The sequence below is a fragment of the Mixophyes fleayi genome, chromosome 1, assembly GCF_038048845.1.
Source record: "Mixophyes fleayi isolate aMixFle1 chromosome 1, aMixFle1.hap1, whole genome shotgun sequence".
Lineage (NCBI taxonomy): Eukaryota > Metazoa > Chordata > Amphibia > Anura > Limnodynastidae > Mixophyes > Mixophyes fleayi.
In genome coordinates this window covers 241031421-241042811 of record NC_134402.1, presented here as the reverse complement: position 1 = coordinate 241042811, position 11391 = coordinate 241031421, and positions in this window count along the sequence as shown.

The window sequence follows — 11391 nt, the reverse complement described above, 5'->3', positions numbered from 1 at the left end:
ATATTGAAGAGTCTGAACTTTCATTTCACCTGTTCTGTAATGAGTCAGACTCAGCAGCAGGTGTTCTTATAGAAACACATGGTGAATCACAAAAACACATTGGCTACTACAACTGTGTGCATGACACTGTTACTACTGGTTTACCTACTTATATTCATGCTGTTGCGGCTGCTTCAGTATTGGAAGACAAGTTACAAGACATTGAGCTACAAAACCCACTCACTCTGTACGTACCACATGCAGTGGCTTCTCTGCTGAACTCTGCTCAGACAGATGTTTCCAGTGCCAGATTTACCAGGTGGTAACTAGCACTGATAGCACCCCCAAATATGAACATAGTTCTTGTTCCACATTGAATCCTGCTTCTTTCTGCCTTATGAAATTCTCATTCTCAGAGGGTGTAGGTGTATCAGGATTAATACAATGGCTGATAGTATACGGCCATGATTGTAAAAAATGTTTGCAACAAAGTAAGAGCAGACATCTCAGACATTTCGCTGCTATCTTCTGACTTAGTTCTTTATACTGAAGGCAATTGCCACAGACAAAATGACTCACAGTATTATTATGTACAGGATATGCAATGGTATCAGACACTGAAATTGTGGACGCTGCTACTTTAGGACCACCTCATTCAGCACAAGTATCTGAATGTGTAGCATTGAAAAGGGCTTGTACTATAGCAAAAGACAAATATGTGAATATTTACACGGATTAACAATATGTATTTGGGGTAGTTCATGATTCTAGTGCAATATTGAAGCCTAGAGGGTACCTTACTGTCTCCTATATCACATGTACAACAAGTCAGGGAATTGATTGATGCAATCCAGTTGCCTAAACAAGTTGCAATTATGAATCATGATCAAGCTCCAATGAGTGTACAAGTGAATGTATTTCAAGAAATTAATGAACAGAAATTAACAGACATGCAAAAGTTTTGTACCTCACAGAAGGAGGCCAGTTGGAGGTCGAAGGGATGAGTGCAATTTACCAATGGTATGTGGAACGGAGAAGGTAGAATGGTGGCTCCCGCATCAATCCTGCCAGCACTGGCTGAAGCAGCACATGGATTAACCTATGTGGGAAAATAAGATATGTGCACAATGATTGGGAATTACTGGTATGATATGGATTCTCATCCCATGCAAAGAAGAAAGCATATTCATGCCTCACCTGCATGAGAATGAACCCAAGTAAGAGCCATCACACATTCCTCCCACAACAGACCCATTTCAGAGACTATAAATTGATGTCATGAAAATGCCAAAGGTCAATTTTACAAAAATGTATATGTATTGAATTTTATAAAAAATGAATATTGCTTTAAGAATTATAATGTCGATTTGTATAAGTCTAAATTAAATATTATAGAGATTTGCATTAATTAAAATAATATTTCATTGGCAAATTAAGAGCATAGGTATATGTGGATAGGAAGAATCATATATAGAATGCGCCAATTACAGGTTGATTTTAGAGATTAATTTATTGAAGTAAAGTGGATACAGGTAGCTATAGATGATGACATGAGTGGGTCAGAGGCTTTTTCTCTGGTATTAACAGCCTGCGTACCACACCCAATCCACTACTAAGCTGATGAGGAGATAACCTGCCAAGTGGCCATATTTGGACTATGTGATGATTAGTAACTTTTTACGTTCTGGCTGTTTTATACAGAAGAAGAGGAACCACAATGGATACTGGAGTGAAGTCCCTTGTCATTCTTTATTCTGACAGTGCTATTCAGAACTGCATACGCTATATATATATGGCTCAGAAGGGTGGTGGGACTTATTAAAGTAATTTTATCATTTTACAATAAGCATTGTCTAAGCGATTTCTTGTGGTTCCAAAGCACAAGCAATTTATTTAGCAAAAAGCAAGAAAAGGTTTAGCAGTTCCATAAACAAGTACAATACAGCCAATACCAAATACATCAATACATACATACGCCGCGCCCCGCAGCGCTCCACTGGTACCAGCTACAGTCCTTCAGTCCAGAAGACTGTGGTCAGAGATGACTATCTTAGCTGGTCCCAGGGAGCTGTATATATACACTCAGTGATACAGAGAAAACAATACAGATGATGTGGCTTGCTTCTATAGGTCCAGGCTTCAGGAGGGTCCAGTGTAATGCAGGTCATAGGCCAGTTCAAACGAAAATATCCAAAGGTGGGGTCAGGTCTCCAGGGGATGTACTCCGATTTTCCTGCCCAGAATCCAGTTTAAACTAGTCTATTTACACACTACACAGACAGGGCCGGTGCAAGGTTTCTCGGCACCCTAGGCAAAATTTCAAACTAACCCCCCCTCCCCCCTCCTGCCACGACACACCAAATACCCACTTCCCAGACCCTCACACACTTCACTTTTGTTATAAAAAAAAAGATGAGCCTTACCTCCTCCAGCGGTCTGGATGCAGTGATGTTTTATGTAGAACGCTGTCCAGACTCCACTGCTGTCCAGGGGCACAGGATTTCTAGAGGGGAAGTATCCAAGTGTTAGATGTGGGATCAAAAACTTTTGAGAATTACCTATCACACTGCTCCCCCTGCAGCACACTGCCCCCCCCCCTGCTTGACCATGCCCCACCCTCCCTTGACAATGTCCCCCCGCAGCACACCATGCCCTCTGCTTGACCATGTATCCCCCTGCAGCACACTGCCCCCATGCTTGACCATGTCCCCCCTGCAGCACATTGCCCCCCTGCTTGACCATGTCCCCCCTGCAGCACACTGCCCCTCCTGCTTGACCATGTCCCCCCCTGCAGCACACTACCCACCCTGCTTGACCATGTACCCCACTGCAGCACACTGCCCCCCTGCTTGACCATGTCCCCTCCTGCAGCACACTGCCCCCCCCCGCTTGACCATGTCCCCTCCTGCAGCACACTGCCCCCCCCGCTTGACCATGTCCCCTCCTGCAGCAATCTGCCCCCCCTGCTTGACCATGTCCCCTCCTGCAGCACACTGCCCCCCCCCCGCTTGACCATGTCCCCCCCTGCAGCACACTGCCCCCCCCCCCGCTTGACCATGTCCCCTCCTGCAGCACACTGCCCCCCCCGCTTGACCATGTCCCCTCCTGCAGCAATCTGCCCCCCCTGCTTGACCATGTCCCCTCCTGCAGCACACTACCCACCCTGCTTGACCATGTCCCATCCTGCAGCACACTGCTCCCCCCCCCCGCTTGACCATGTCCCCTCCTGCAGCAATCTGCCCCCCCTGCTTGTCCATGCCCCCTCCTGCAGCATACTGCCCCCCCGCTTGGCCATGTCCCCCCCCTGCAGCACCATGTCCTCTCCCCTGCAGCACAATGTCCTCATCCCCGCAGCACACTGCCTCCCCCCCTGTTTGACATGTCCTCCCCCCTGCAGCACCATGTCCTCCCCCCCTGGAGCACACTGACCACCCTTGCATCAAAATGTCCCCTATCCAGCACACTGTCCCCCCTTGCTTCATAATGTGCCCAATCTAGCACACTGCCCCCCCCCCTTCATCAGTGTCCCCATCCATTACACTCCCCCTCCTGCCTCACACACCCCCCTCCATCACTGTTCCCCTTCCTGTTTCACACTGCCTCCCCTTGAATCAAACTGTCCCCTCTCCTTCACACTGCCTCTACCTGCTTAATACTGTCCCCTCTCCTTCACACTGCCCCTCCCCCCTAGCATTCTTTACTTACCTGTCATCTCTTCTTCACAGCTGCTCCTCTATGCTGCATTTCTCACTGTCCCTGTCGGGACGTGATGAAGTCACGCTGACAGGCAGTGAGGGGGAGGGGGGTGAATGGAACTGAGAGATGAGACTTTCTCAGCCTCCCATCGGCAGAGTGCGGACGGGGCGCGATCACTCGCCCCACCCACCATGGATCTGAAGCTGTGCAGGGGCTGTAGCAGCTTCAGTTCAGCTGCACTGCCCCCTGAACAGGATAACAGAACAGAGCCGGACACCAGTGGCACCCTCTAGAGCCCGGCACCCTAGGCAGCTGCCTAACGCTGCCTAATTGTAGCGCCGGGCCTGTACACAGACAATATCATTCTAATCATTTATTCCCTACAATCTATAACTACCATATGCAATGTGCGTTCTTTTTGGCGATTGCACCGGATGTGTGCGGATAAATTGGGGATTAGACTGATACCAAACATGATATGTTTCCTGTAACCTGAACCTTAAATATCACTAAAGTGTACATATAACCTTATAATATATATAACTATAAACCAAATACCATCTGCTCATAAACGACTGTGGAATGGAACCATTATATGAAATATATAAATAAATGTATGTGAAAGTGCGAATGTATGTGTGCGCATTTTATTGTGCGACCGCGCCATGACACGTAGCACGTGGCGTACTGATCGCAATCGCACGGTAAAACAATATTAATCAATATACTTTCTTTCATCCAATTATACGACTTCGACAGACTGAAGACCATTCCAGAGGGGATTAAAAGTGTAAACATGTCAGTATCTGGAGACTTTAATCACAAATTAAACAATTATATGTGCTAACAACACCATGTTCTTAGAAGGTCAATTAAATGTATTTTGCAGAGATGAGTAAGGGAACACTTAATGGAAAAGAGGAAAAGGAAGTAAAAGCTGAGATAGTAATTGCCTATGTTTGACATAAATAATATAGGGAAATTATTCAGGAGTATAAACAAACACAAATAGAATCAAGGGGTATGGGATTCTGGATATAAGAGAGGGCTCAGAGTGTCCTCAGGAAAGTAGCACCCATGCTCCCACAACGGGTTGGGTACGTTATACAGATTACCACAAACTCGATAAGACTTACCCAGAAACGGATTACCCGACTGTCTGGAGTTGTAAAGCCGAATGTTTATTAAACTGATTTGCAAAAATTACGATGAGATAACATGTCGTCAGTTGTAAATAATGTCACTTTTAAAGGCAACAGTATTATTTCTGGTGTTAAAGGGATAATTTAAGGAGGCACTCTATAATTTAAAACCCTTTGCTAAAAAACACATTGTTTACCCGTTGCCTCCTTAAATGATTATTAAGGAATTGTGATTGGGAGTGCCATCCCTGTTTCCAACTATTTTCTGAACATACTTTGTATTTGGCACATACGCATCAAGTGCCAGGTGACAGAGGGCTGCTTCTGATAGTTTACACTGTTTTACCAGTAACTGTATTTGTGTTGTGTAATCCTAAGGTTGACTCACCTATTGCCCGGTTTACTAGAACCACTACTCTTCAAGTACTGAAAAATGGAACACACAAGAAATGTAATTTTCAGGCCAGGCATGTCCACAGCTTGGGTAAATAAGGCCATTCAAGCCTGGGCAGAACAGTTAGACAAGGGTCTATGTGATGTCTGCCCCACAGCTGAGTTGTTAGTCCTGACTGATCACATCAGAGAAGCCTCTCGATTCCTAGGTCAGTCATCCTTGGATACTATATTGGATACATCTAAGCTCTCAGCACTAATCATTGCAGCCAGGCGATCATTGTGGCTTTGGTTTTGGTCTCCAGACGCAGATTTCAAGTGCACTTTGGAAGCCATATCTTTTGACAATATCTCCTTATTTGGAGCTAGGTTGAACTAGCTCATAATAGAGACCACAGGTGTCAAAATCCCCTTTCTGCCAGTCAATCAGGCCAGACCAAAACAGTCCTTCAGCAGATCTAGAGGATCTCCCGCAAGGGGCCAGTCTGCCCCCACAAGGGGTGGGGCCTTAAGATGTGAAAACCCAAAACCGACGGAGTCATCTCAGCATGACGTCTCACCCATTCACAGGAATGTGGTGGGAGCACGTCTAATGCTGCTTCAGGACATGTTGCAGGAATCATGTAATAGACCTGTTTCACTTCCCTCACTGCCATTTTTTCACAACAGGGCTTCCAGCCTGCGGTCTTCGGCACAAAGTACTCTGAGTGGCAATCCATATTCTATTGGATTTTGGGGTTAATATTTCAGGTCTTCCACTGGAAAAGCGGTGGTAGTCGTTTAAGCGGCACTTAAAAGTCGTTTATGCGGCACTTAAAAACCCAACACACTTCAAACCGACAGAAAAATGACGATCCCTACAACAGCGATAATGTAAAAATAGCGACTTACCATCTAACTGACAAGTACTATTTCTGGCACCTTAAATTCACTGCTTGTTTATGGAGTGTTTGGTTTGTTAAACTGTACATGTCCTTTTTAATATCTTACATTAGGGTGGGACAATTTCATCTTGCACCATTTTTCTTTTCTGCCACTGCTGTTTGGCAATGTTTCCTAGATGTGCTATGAACTGCCGTGTGTTTGTGTCATTGCTCTTTTGCTTAGCATCCAGCCAGCTCGCTGCAGTCTTTGTCCGAGAGTGGATGAAAATAATATTGTGACCTGTGAGGTGGCCAAATTGACTGGAAATGACTGGAAATGACTGGAAATTAGTGTTATTGAGGTTAATAATAATGTAGGAACAAAAAAAGAGCAAAATTATGTGATTTTAGCATATTTTACCTATTTTTTCTTAAAAATACAGATCCAAAACCAAAACCAAAACACGAAGTTAATTCAGATCCAAAACCAAAACCAAAACACGGGGGTCAGTGAACATCTCTAAGTATTATTATTATTATTATTATTATTATTATTATTATTATTATTATTATTATTATTATCATAGATTTGTAAGGCACCACAGTGCTCCACAGTGCCGTACAGTAGGGAAAACAGTACATATATAAAACAGGGACATACAAGGTAGACAAAATAAATTCAGAAATGAAAACAAAGGGTATGGAGGAACCTGCTCATTAAAGAGCTTACATTCTAAATGGAAGAGGGTACAGCTGAAACAAGAGGAGCTAGTGTGGCTTAGAGTAGATATTGGGATAGTTGTGATGGTGCATTAATGTAAATAGTGTTATTAAGGAGAAGGCCACCTCTAAAATAAAGATGTGTTTTTAAAGAGCTTCTAAAGATTTGAAGGCTGTGGGAAAGTCTGATTGAGCATGGTTGGTAATTCCATAAGTGGGGAGCTGCACGGGAGAAGTCTTGTAGGCGGGAGGGAGAAGTGGTTACCAGAGACGAGAGAAGGCGAAAGTCAGAGTTAGATCTAAGAGGGTGAGAGGTGGCGTATTTTGATATGGGATTTGAGATGTATGCAGGGGTAGTGTTGGTGAGGGCTTTGTAGGTAAGGGTGAGTAATTTGAATTTGATTCTGGAGGACACAGGAAGCCAGTGTAGGGATGTACAAAATGGTGCAGCAGATGTGGAGTGGTGGGAGAGGAAGATCAGTCTTGCAGCAGCATTTAAGATGGATTGAAGTGTGGATATATGAGTGTCAGGAATGCCAGATAGCAGGAGGTTGCAATATTCAAGACGGGAGATGATGAGAGAATGGATAAGAGTTTTGGTAGCATTATGAGTAAGAAAAGGGCATATTCTGGCAATGTATTTAAGGTGGAGTCAACAGGACTGGGAGAGAGTCTGGATATGATGAATAAAGCAGAGGGTGGAGTCAAGTGTGACACCAAGACAGAGGGCTTGAGAGACCAAGGAAATTGTAGTGTTATTGAAAGTGAGGGAAATTTGAGGGCTTTAGGTAGCATTGGGACATCCATGTGGAGATAGCATAAAGACAGTTGGTTACACAAGATAGTACAGAAGGAGAGAGGTCAGGGGAAGAGATATATATTTGGGTGTCACCAGCGTAGAGGTGGTATTGGAGGCCGAATGAGCGAATTAGTGTCCCAAGAGAAGAGGTGTATAATGAAAAAAGTAAAGGGCCAAGAACAGAGCCTTGTGGGACCCAACAGATAGTGGGAGTAGAGGGGAGGATATGCAAGAGGTAGAAACACTAAAGGAGCGGTTCGATAGGTAGTAAGTGAACCAGGAAAGAACTGTGTCACGGCCAAGGGACTGAAGGTTGTGTAGGAGGGTGATCAACAATATCAAAAGCAGTGAGGTCCAGGAGAATGAGAATAGAGAAATTATCCTTAGATTCTGCAGTAAGTAGACAATTGGTCACTTTTGTGAGAGCAATTTCAGTGGAATGTTGGGGGTGGATGCCTGATTGCAGAGAGTTGAGAATGGAATGAGAGGAGAGAAAGTGAATAGGCGTTTGTGCACTAATCGCTCAAGTAGTTTGGAGGCAAAGGGGAGGAGAGAATTAGGGTGGTATTTGGAGAAAGAGGCTGGATCAAGAGATGGTTTCTTTAGAATAGGTGAGTGTGACAGACCCGGGCCTTATATTGAGAATATCGTGCCAACCCGGTCTGTCCTCAGTGGGCCAATTGAACAACCATGGCCCACTCTGTTATTAAATGCCGCCCGGTGGCCAGATCTGTTATTACTGTGGTGTCCAGAGAGGGAGGGGAGAGGCAGCTCACAGGAAGTGTGAATCAGCTGTGGACCCTGTGACATCAAAAAGTAGTGGAACGGGTTAAAAAAAGGAGGGTCAGGACCTTATCTAAAATCAGTAGGGGGTCTCTCCCTGTTTGCTAACTATTGTTCTAGCAAGTCTGCAACACAGTCTGAATGGCACCATCACAGCAAGGGGTGACCACTGATGTCATGCACTATTTCCACCCCGGTTACCACCCAAACTCTTCACACCACCAATCACAAGAGGACAGTGAGTGGGGGGGGGTGGTGAGAAGGGACCAAAAAGGAGCTGTCTGGGGGATGGGGGTTGTTGTTGGAGAATCTGGAGACAGCAAGGACCTGTTAGAGAGTAACCGTATTCTCGCAGGGCCTTAAAGGAATGCTTGAGGCAGGAGCTTCTTGACAGAGATCGGACAGTGTACCTCTAGGACTGATTCTGTTACCACTCCATCGGGAGACACTCGCAGATTCTGGGGAATTGGTGAGCCTACATCCGTAGGGAGACTGATACCCAGGGTCCCACCAAGCTGGTGGAGAGTTGGCCGAGCGGCTGGGATCAGCAAGATACACAGACCCACCTTAAGGATCAGAAACCCTGGCCCACTTGGATTGTCAGCTGTGGATTTTATTACCAGGAGTTTGGGCCTGCTAGGACTCTGTGCTTGGAGGTAACCTGCTGGGGATTTTGTTGGGGAGTTTTACTTGCACTGGTGATTTTCTGACACTTGATATATTTGGCGGGGGGAACAAGTTTCTCCTTGGGGAGCACTGTTGTATTTTACTAAGTGTGTGCACTTTGTTTAATAAAAGGGATTATTATTTCTTTCCTGTCTCCTTACCTGTGTGTCCTGTGAACCTAGAGGACCGGGTATCTAGAGAGCTTTGGTAATAACCCCGGTGTCCTCACAATTTTGGTGGCAAGCAGTGGGGTCACACAGTCCCAACGTTTGGGTAGAGCGCAGGGACTCGTATCCAGATACGGTCAGGCTCTGTAAGGACACAAGGCAACAGTCTGTCAGCACCAGTGTTAGTAAAAAAAAAAAAAAAAACCCTAGCTAGGAAGTCAGCAGGAATGGCCACAGAAGCAGAGCAGATCAGCTTAAAAGCCACAGAGAGATTCTATATGAAAGCAAGGAAACAACACTTGCAGGGGTTCTGCAGAACCAAAGGGGTGGACTTTGATGACACAGACGTGCGTGAAGTTCTGGTGGCCAAACTAATGGAATGGGAAAAGGCCCACCCTGAGGAGATGGAAGAGTCAGAGGTGGAAGAGGAGGAGCCACAGAGACCCCCTAGTGGGACACAACCCAGACCACCGTCCGGCACTCCAGCAGTGCTGCAAGATTGGCTGACAGCACTGGGGGAAAGGGCAACCCTGCATGAAAGGGCAGCCGTACTCCAAGCAATGTTGGGGGTAGCATATGAGGTACCCCAGATTCAGAGAGTAGAAGGTCGGGGAGAGGCCCGGTTGAGACCTCAGCTGGGATATAGTGGAGTCCCAATTTTTAAAGAGGCAGACACAGACATTGATACCCATCTCCAGGTTTTTGAAAACTTGATGGGAGTCCATGGGATTGAGGAGGAAGAGTGGTCCAAATATCTGGGACCCAGCCTGACTGGGAGAGCGCTGGAAGCTTACCAGGCTCTAAGCCCTCACGAATGTGGGGATTATGGTACAGTGAAAAAGGCACTGATGGTAAAATTCCAGTTAAATGCAGAGACCTACAGATACAAGTTCAGGACTTTGAATAAAGGAGGGTCACAGTCGCACCAGGAATTTGCCAGCCAGCTACAGAGGGCCTGCGAGAAATGGATGGAAGGGAAAGGGGCCCGCTCCGCTAAGCAAATTAAAGAGCTCATTATGCTGGAGCAGCTGACTCTAAAAATGGCCCCAGAGATCCGGGAATGGCTGGCGGACAGAAAACCTGAGACCCTGGAGGAGGCAGCAGGGCTAGCTGATGAGTATGTGGTGAGTCGACCAAGATGGAGAGCCCCTAGTATGCCTAGTCAAGCAGCTGCAGGGAGGGGGAGCCGAACAATTCCAGCAGGTCTAGTGACACCGGGAGCCCCCTTTATTAGAGAGAACTCTGCCCGGAATCCAAGAGATGAACCAGCCCGATCCAGACCCTGGGACCTGAATCCAAAGAGGTGCTTTCGGTGCAACCAGGTGGGGCACTTCCAGAGAGATTGCCCCCGTACCAGAAGTCCGATCCCAGGAGCCAGAGCTGCACCAGTGGCCGCTGTACAGTATGCCCCAGGAGATTTTGAAATCGGCATTGAGGCCGAGCCACCCTGTCCTGATGTGCCAGAGGCAAGGGACGGGGTGTATGTGGTGAACCTGATTTTGGGGAAGGGGAGGCAGAGCCCTAGGAATATGCAGGGTCATCTACAGGACGTGTGGGTGGGGGACTGCAAGGTCCAGGGGTTGAGAGACTCAGGAGCATCCCTGACCCTGGTGGAGCCTGATATAATTAAAAGATCCCAAGTTATGGAGGGACAGCAGGTCCGGATTTCCACGGTGGGGGGCCATCTTGCAGATATTCAGGTGGCCCGGGTACATTTGGATTGGGGGGCGGGATTTGGAATGGTGGAGGTGGGCATTCTGGATGGACTACCAGCAAAAGTGATTTTGGGGAATGATTTGGGCCAGGGATTGGTCACTCACTTTGTGCAAGCTGTGACCCGCAGCCAGAGCCGAGCACAAGCCACAGCAGCACAAGAAGCCGCAACGCCAAGGAGACCACCAAGATTAACCCCGGCAACCAGAACCAAGGAGCCAGAGGCAGCACCGTTGGTGAGTAACCCAGAAATATCTGATGTTGTACCAGAAATTGATTTGGGGGAGGAGGACAGAAGGGAGTTTAGGAAGGCCCAACAGACTGACCCATCCCTAGCCAAACTGAGGAGTGCAGCAGACGCTGGGGGAGGGGAAGTGGCAGGCAGTAAAGTAGTGTGGGACAAAGGACTGTTATATAGGGTAGTCACCCCCACCCTAGATCAAGACCCAGGGACAGAAGTGAAGCAGTTG